The following is a 9,387-nucleotide window of genomic DNA, read 5'->3' as shown; positions in this document are numbered from 1 at the left end:
AACATCAATTCCACCATGTGCAGTATGTTGCTGTATTTCGAGATTAGAGGGTCATTTTACAAGTGAGGCGCTAGACTCTTGTAAGATAACAAAAGTTGAAAATGTGTCACGAACATTAACGGAAAATGGCCGTCCGCGCGGACGCTGGATTCGAGAAAATTGTTGTCCGCGGGGAATTTTTGACAGCCGAGGACGGGCGGACGGGTGGTTTTTCGAGCCCTGGTTCGTACCTCTCCGTTCTCTTCGTCAGAAACAAAAAGCAAATCACTAACACTTTCCTCCGTCTTTTTTTTTTCAAACTCTTATTACAATTACGAAATTTTTCCAAGTTTAATATTTTACCTTTGTTATATCTTTTTGCGTTTGAAAACATTTTTCAAAGAATTTGAGTTTTAGTGTTTCATTTAAGTATTGCTCGTACCCAGCGGTCGGAAAAACTACACTATTTTTGTAGTTTACAACAACTACTTTGTTACAAATGTAGTTAACTACAACTACTTTTTTTAAAATAATGACTACAAACTACTACGGAATTGTACAGTCTCTAGCCAAATTATCAGACGTACTCTAAGATTCTCTGTTAAATCTTAATTATCAGGTGATACTCTATACAGCTTTATTGTTTTTACGTGACTGAAACCGGTTTGCACTTGTTTACGTTCGTGTATTAATGGGTTAAATTAGACGATGTATAATATAAATTCGACGACTGAATAAATTAGACGATATATTATANTTCAAATTCCACACATTTTTAACGTGAAATAAACATAATACTGAATCGCAGCACTTGAGAAATGCCAAATTCGAATTTGCACAAAGAAGCCCCCGCTGCACAAAGTAGCCCCGAATGACGGTACGAAATTTTTCCAAGTTTAATATTTTCCCTTTGTTATATCATTTTGCGTTTGAAAACATTTTTAAAAGAATTGGAGTTTTAGTGTTTCATTTAAGTATTGCTCGTACCCAGCGGTCGGAAAAACTACACTATTTTTGTAGTTTACAACAACTACTTTGTTACAAATGTAGTTAACTACAACTACGTTTTTTTAAAATAATGACTACAAACTACTACGGAATTGTACAGTCTCCAGCCATATTATTAGACGTACTCTAAGATTCCATGTAAAATCTTAATTATCAGGTGATACTCTATACAGCTTTATTGTTTTGACGCTGTTTGCACTTGTTTACGTTCGTGTATTAATGGGTTAAATTAGACGATATATAATATAAATTCGACGACTGAATAAATGAGACGATATATTATATAAATATAGAATATTTATTATATCAGGTATTATATTAGTATATAATAATAATTCCACCAAATGACTAGACGCACTGTAGTTTTTTAATAATTGCATGCTTTGCGCGAGTTTATAGGCAATACTTTTATATTTAAACATACACGTAATGGGTTTTTATTCTAGAGATTTTTTACATACTTCCTATTTGTATTTATTTCTAACGTATTGCATTACAATGTTAACCCATTAATACACTAACGTAAACAAGTGCAAACAATAAAGCTGTATATTATCACCTGATAATTAAGATTTTACATGGAATCTTTAGTGCGCGTCTAGTGATTTTGCCAGGGACTGTAGTAACTACTTCACTATTGCCCGGTATACATTTGCTCGATACTCCAAATACTGATGTTTCTTCTAATCTATAGTCACTAAGTATTAAAATATCGAATAAATGTAATTATATCCACGAATAAATGAATATCAAATCGGATGTAATAAATATTTCGGACATTCACCAAAGCGCGACCCATGCGATTGTCAACATTCACCGGTGAAACTCAACAACCACCGATTTCGGTCATTCACAGTAACATGCACATCATTTACATAATGACCTCATCAGGACGTTTATTTCATACTTTGCCTAAATAGCATTTGGCATTCTACAGAATGCCTAAGCAATGTGGGAAATATAAATCATTTCACACTTCGCCGGCTAGTTTTAGGCATTACATACAATGCGTAGGCATTCTGTAGAATGCCGGATTTCATACTTTGTCTGTAACATATACATTAACAAAATGCAAAATAATCTTCAATGACTTTACATGATCGTGATAAACTAACTAATTTCTGACAAAGAACTCCTTTCTTGGTTATATGAGTCGCAAGAGATTTTTCGGTTCGATATCAGTGGGTGGCGAAATGAAGCAGAGTTGTACATGAAAGTGCAATAATCTCACCGAACCCAGCTCTGTAGACGCACATGCGGACTGGCAAGTATTTCATAGAACATGTAAAATGATTGGCGCTTTCATGCGTATGGATCGACAGTTGGCCGAAATGGATTGTCGTTGAATGAATTCTGAAAACGCTGAATAGAACAATGTGAAAAGCTCGCCTTTGCATAATACGTGGCGAAAATCGACATGGTAAGGAAAAAAAATTTTCGAAAAGAGAAAATTGACCTCTTTTTTAAAAACACCCAATGAAAAAAGCACCTTAAAGGACTTTTAAAAAACGTAAATCGAAGATAAGCACCTTTAAGCACTTTTTAAAAAGGCTATGCACCATGTAGTAACAACAAGCTAATCACAAACCTTTTTCCTCTTTTTTTTTTAAATAATCTTTTATTTCAAACATGAAACCTTTTCAAGTATTTTTTCGAACTTTTTTATTTGTTACATCATTTTCTATTTTAAAAAAATATTGAAAATAAGTGGGGTTTTATTGCTCATAATCCTCCGTCCTTCTTGTTAGTAAGAAAAAGTAAATCACAAACCCCACCCTCTCCGAAATGTCTAGGTAACGTTTAAAATAGTCCTGTAATGAGACGCAAACAGATTTCTTTCCCGAGGTTTGACCTTCATTCCACAATCTCAAACTCGAAAAACCATTTTCGCGCCCTCTGCCAGGTGTGCTGGATACATTTTTTTAAAATTTTTTATCGTCTCTCCTTTAAATATTCGTTCACAGTGTGGGCGCTAGGAATTAGGAATAAAGGATAAGCATTATTTTTGTGACTACTCCTTCACATTCGGTAAATATCCTGTTGCAAGCATTATCGTTCGAGCATGCGCAGAATGCTTTCTTAGAATGTCGTAAGAGGTTTTTTAGTGTTTTCCCCTAGAGCCTTAGAATAAAAAAGAAAAATAATTTCTATTCTTTTGATGCTGTAATGTACTTGAGTGAGGAAAAACTGTTCAGAGAACAAAAGCATTTTTTTTTATACATCGTCGAGTAGTTTTCAAGTCTGAAAACAGGTCGAAATACAGGGACCGAGGAACAGGAAGGGGGTAGAGGGCCTTTGGCCCCCCCCTCACATTTTATAGTTTATGGGACGCAGCTCTTTATATTAGAATTTTTCACTCAATATTTGCGCAATGAAATTTTACAATTAAAAAAAGATTCATAATTTTATGGCCTCTAAATTTAAAAATAAATAAATAAATAAACGTTTGTATTTCGAGCGAGCTTTAACATTTTTTCCCTATTACTGATATTAAATTAAAAAATAAAAATAAATAAAAAAAAAACCCAGTAAAACATAATAGAAAAAAAAAAAAAGCGCGTGGAGTCCCTCCGCGCCGAAGAAATTAAACTTTGCAACCTGCGACGTTAATTGTAGAAGAATCAGTAGTCGTAGAAGGATCACTAGTTTTATTCAACGACTCTTTTTCCTGCTCCGCTCGCTTCCGTGCTCTGTATCACAGTAATATTGTGCATATCTTCCTTGTGGACCTCTTGAAACAGTGGAAGTGCTTGTGGTTGCCTCATCGTCTCGCCCTGGAAAATGTATTTGTATTAATAATGTATGTAAATGCGTTATAATGTAATTTCAGAAGAGAAAACCTAACAATCGATTGATATTCACAAGAGACGTACCTAGACATAACCTTAAATCCGTCGCATTGTCCATGGGATTGTTTTCACTCATATTTTACAATTGTTATCCACTAAGTTTGAAAATAAAAAATACTACCCTATTAAATTATATGTGTATCAAAACAAACTAAAAAAAATATTTATATAAAAACAATACTTTTATGACTTTTATTATTTTTATGCTAGTGAGAACCAAAACAATATGGAAATGAATGATGGAAAACTGGATCCTACCACGTGATTTCCCGGCCAATAAAAATGTAGCGTTAAACGTTTAACGCAACCTCGTTGGAAGTCGCATAAGAAGAATAACTTCAAAATACCGTTAAATAAGAGAGGAATAATTTACAGGTAAATTTTTTTTTTTTAATTCGATTTTAATTTTAAAACAAGTCCTGACTGGGTATATCAGTATATTTCTTAGGCAATGTCTTCGTATACTCAGAACTCTACCGATTAAGTCAGTTTTAGAGCGCTGAATTCTTACTACGTAAATTTACTGCCATTATTATAAATTTATAGACAAAATACTACTTTATAAAATACTACTTTAATAAAATGCACTAAGTGATTCATACAAATGGACGTCACAATACGAATTTATTTGGATTTAATAGTCTTTTCTTTAATAAAAAAGAACAATTTTCATAAGAGAAGTTTGAAAAAAAAAAAAGGAATCAAATGCTAGGTCCATTTTTATGGACACATATTTCAAGCAGGGTCCATTTTCATAATGACGTATTATGAGCTTTGGCCATTTTCGTTATCAAGTATTATGAGCTTATTTTATTTTTGTAAAAACGCATTTCGAGCTGTGTCCATTTTTGTAAGCACACATTTCGAGCTGTGTCCATTTTATATTGACCTTTATTTATTGACATTTTTGAAATTCCCTTCCGAGGTGGGGGCGAAATTATGTTTTAAAGTATCTGGGAAAATAAAAAGTGGTAATACATATTTTTATATAGATAATAAATTTGTTTTTTTTTTTCATTCACTTTAATTCTAAAATATTTCATTTTTATTGTCTCTAGATATGCTTGTGATATTTATTTTTTAAACAAAGAGTAGTAAAAAGAAATCTAAAAAAAATTCTTACAAAATATTTTCACAAAAATTGCATAAGTTCGATGAAAACCTCACCCAGAATAAACAATTGTACTGTTTACACTGATTTGCCTGAAAACTATTTATTTTCTCGAAAACTAGATTTATTTATCAATCGTAAATTCTGTGCCTTCTTAGAATTGTGAATGCAAAAAAAAAAAAGTTTCGCGTTATTCTATTATTATTTTATTTTTCTCAAAAGAAAGAGAGATTCGCCAAGACGAGAGCGCCAAGTAGGAAAGTGTTCCAAACCAATGCCAGAAATAACTGTACACATCAGATTTCAAGGGATCAGGTGGTATTTTCCCCATGTAACAACCGGTGCCAGTGGTTGAAATTTGTATGCGACATAACTTCGAAGCCGAAACCACTGGTTGGTGTTTTTTGGTGATCCTTTAAACTCTGGACGGATTACCTGAAAATCGTTAAAGGTAAGAGAATTGAATCCTCCTCATTACGGTCAATTAGATAGAGCACGTTGTTTTCTCTAAGATCTAGATCTGGAGGAGATCGGGCGATTATTTTTAGTATCACACGAGACCTTCGTATGCTTGTAAAAACATCCATCATTAGAAAAGAGAGGATTATTATCGTTTGATTCTGAGATGTGGAGTCGTTAGTTCGAATCCGACTTTCTGAAGTGTCCGACTCCTACAGTTCGTGACCAAATTATTAGACACACTAAAGATTCTATGTAAAATCTTTAATTATCATGCAATACTATACAGCTTTATTGTTTCTACGTGGTTTGCACTTGTTTACGTTCGTGTATTAATTATATAAATTAGACGATATATAATATAAATTCGACGACGGAATAAATTAGACGATATATTATATACAAATATAGAATATTTATTATATCAGGTATTATGCTATAATAATTCGACCAAATGATTAGACGAACTGTAGCTTTTCAATAATGCCATGTTTTGCACGAGCTTATAGGCAATACTTTTGTATTTAAACATACATGTAATGGGTTCTTATTCAAGAGATTTTTTTATAAACTTCCTATTTGTACATATTTTTAGCGTTACAATGTTAGCCAATTGATACAAGAACGTAAACAAGTGCAAACCGGTTTTAGTCGTGTAAAAATAATAAAGTTGTATAGTATTATATTATAATTAAGATTTTACAAAGAATCTTTAGTGCGTCGAATAATTTGGCCAAGGATTCAGTTAGTTTTTTTTAAAAAAAGTTGTGTATTTATTATTTGATTTCATAAGAATTATTCAGCCTATTCGTTCGAATTTTTGTATTTTGTTATTTAATATAACATTCTTTAAAAATTGGTATACCTAAAAATCCGATTTTCTTTTTATCATTTTGAGTAAAATAATAAAAATTATAAAACAATTGTTAAAAAATTATTTTGTGATTGGAATTATCTTCGAATTAAGGAACTTTATAATCGTGAGTAAAAGTTTTTTGATTTTCTTAAAAAGTTCTAAAGATATGGCAAAATATGCAAATTAACTTTAAGGGGTTCAAAGTTTTCATCGTTCCCTTGACCATATTTTTCCAGATAGTGGCTAACTCTACATATTTTTAGTGTCGAAAATTCGAATTAGTCGAGAAAAAAAGAGGTTTGTTCATTCGGAGAAAGTACGTTTTGTTTTTCTTAACTTAAAATATCGTCAAAACTAATGAATTAACATATTCATGATCTGGTCCTTGAACCATTAAGATTGAGATCCAATTATTGGATCAAAAGTTATTTACGGTATTTTTTTGTGCACTGTATGATTATAACTATAGGTATTTTATTATAAATACATTTAATAATGAATGTTCTGATAATCGTGTAAGTATTTGGCAAATATTAGTTTCGCCATAATATTCATCATTTCATAACATTCATTCGAATATTATTTTTGTTCCCATTATTATTCTCCATATTTGCTTAGATAATATCGAAGACTTCTGTTTAACTTAAGGTAAGAAGAATAAGTTAAGTTAAGGTTACGGATAAGTTCAGTTACTTCGAAATTACATATTGTAACTTCTGATTAACTTAAATTATAAGTCACCAGAGTCGGACAAAAGTTTTCAATTTTTCTTATGAGGAATTTAAATTTTACATTTTTTTTAAAAAACCGTTATGAAAATATATATTTAGTAATGGCTTTTTAGTATGTATTTAGTAATGTCTTAGTACCGATTTTTATAATTTGCTTAGCTTAATTTTGAAAAATACGACAATTTAAACAAATTTTCATTGATAAATCCTATACATTTTTTAAAAAATATACATGAAATGAAGAAAAAGAATACCCGTCAAATTCTACAGACGCGTAAGGGGAAAAATTAGAAAATTTTGCCATCGCAATTTTGATCCTCTGCAGAGGGGATGGCTCCCCTGCTTTGGTAGCCCGACGATCTGCGCTCAAAGTCGAGCACTTTACGGTAGAACAGTTTAACGAGGACCAGTACCGCACACCCTCGGTCCCTACGCAGACTGATCTAAGTGCTCACCCACCCGCTTACTGACAGCGGCCAGTGATGCTTGACTTCGGTGTTCTACTGAGAACAGTGTCTTTACAATCAGTCAGTCCATTTCGGAACATTTTTCACAGCAACAAATTTTTAAAACGCGTGGACAATTTTTCAAAATTTGAAAATTTTTTAAAAGATTAAATTTTCGGCCATTTCGATTTCTGAGGTTTCAAGAGAAATTGCTAGATGTTAAAGTAATTTCTTGAAATCTTCAATCATTCTCATTTTTATTCTCAATGAATGCAATAAACATTGCAAGGTTCTTTTCTAAAATAAAAAATTTACGAAAAGAGTGTGAAATAAAGTCATTTTATGAATATTATAAAAGATTCACAAAAACTCCATACTTATTTAAAAAAATTATAACAAATGCAAATAATTTGAATTTTCGACAAGAAAATTGGCGATTTGCAGACTTTGAATAGAGAGCGCCATCTGTAACTTTTAATGAATGCGCATGCGCTCAATGAACAAGGAAGTAGAACGTATGTAACCATCAATTAAGAAACATCATTGTGATAACTTAAAATAAAGTTTTTTAAACTTTAGAGAATCGTTATCAATTAACATTCATATAACAGAGATTTTAAATTACGAGAATAGAGATGGAGAATATCGAATGTTTACCGGGCAGTGGCAATTAACTACACCAAGTATATATTTCGGTACCAAAGCGACTATGGGATTGTCAACATTCACCAGTGGAAGTCATCAACCACCTATTTCGATCATTCACAGTAACAACTATACAAAAATCGTCTTTTATTTTCATGAAAAGAGCAGAAGATAAATCGAAATTACTTTTGAAACAACCCAATAGTAATGCCTTAGACCTAAAATGAAATCCCTCGTGTAGATATAATGTCGTTAATAGCATTTTTTTCGACAGATTAAAAATCGGTACATTCATAAGATCAATATGCAATCGGAAAAAAATGTCGAGTGTGTATCGTAGAGATTTTTCCGACTTCATACATGTCCATAGAATACTATTTATTTGCTGCCAGAAAATATTGATTTTTTTTATTTGGGTACAAATTTCGCAGCACTGGATAAACTTTTGAAGCAAAGTGAAATACAAAACTAAACTAAAGACAAACAAAAATATTTAAATATAATAAAAAGATGTGATCGCCTTATTAAGATTAGTGGTTACCCATGGATTAAATGCTTTTTCTTTCTGAATTGACTCCGTTAAACGCCACACCATTTCAAATCATGGGTTGCAAAAACTGTCCTTCATTGATGTATGTCGTTGGATTGGTTTTTAAATCCTGCCTATATACGTGTTTCACAAAATACTTTTCCTTCTTCAGTATTCATATTTATATTAAAATCACCGCCAAGCCAGTCATTATGCGTTAACAGTAAAATACTTTAAATTATTATTATGTAGGTAAATACATTAAAAATCCCTGCTAGTGAAAATAAAAAGAAAAACAGCAGCAGTCGCCATAGCAACGCATGCAATAACGATGCATGCGCACTGTTTATTATTTCTTGAACACAGTTGAAGAGTGTGTGGAAGCCGTTGCCAAAATTATTTACTAAATAATTTCTTTGTTAATTTGCATAATTTTTCCATGTGCAAATCCATTTCGGGCAAATCCGTGTTAAAATTTTCCACTAAATTTTTTTTTTCTTTGATAATTTATATAATTTTTCCATGTGCAAATCCATTTCGCGCAAATCCGTGGCTAAAATTATTTGCAAAACAGGCAATTTATGTTTCTCTTTTCTATTTTATATTTTTTCTTAAAAAAATATTTATTTTCTAACATTATTTATGGTCAACTTTTTAAATTATCCAGTATAATATTACCTTGCGCACATCCATTTCGGGCCCATCCTTGGTAACTAACAAATCAAAACTCAGAATAACAAATCACTTCAGCAGTGCAGTAAGAACGACACTTTA

General features: G+C 31.7%; 1 protein-coding gene across 1 annotated transcript in view; it reads left to right on the top strand.

Annotated features, from left to right (window-relative positions):
• Positions 1 to 5,235: 5,235 nt before the first annotated feature.
• The window catches only part of LOC107454301 (uncharacterized), a gene marked incomplete in the record, with an annotated part of 41,663 nt that continues 37,511 nt past the window's right edge, over positions 5,236 to 9,387 (top strand). The window contains 1 exon segment of the mRNA XM_043053035.2: positions 5,236 to 5,398.

Source organism: Parasteatoda tepidariorum, chromosome 10 (assembly GCF_043381705.1).
Source record: "Parasteatoda tepidariorum isolate YZ-2023 chromosome 10, CAS_Ptep_4.0, whole genome shotgun sequence".
In the NCBI taxonomy this organism is placed as follows: domain Eukaryota; kingdom Metazoa; phylum Arthropoda; class Arachnida; order Araneae; family Theridiidae; genus Parasteatoda; species Parasteatoda tepidariorum.
Note: the sequence above shows the minus strand (reverse complement) of the source record. Positions and strands in the feature narration are given on the sequence as shown.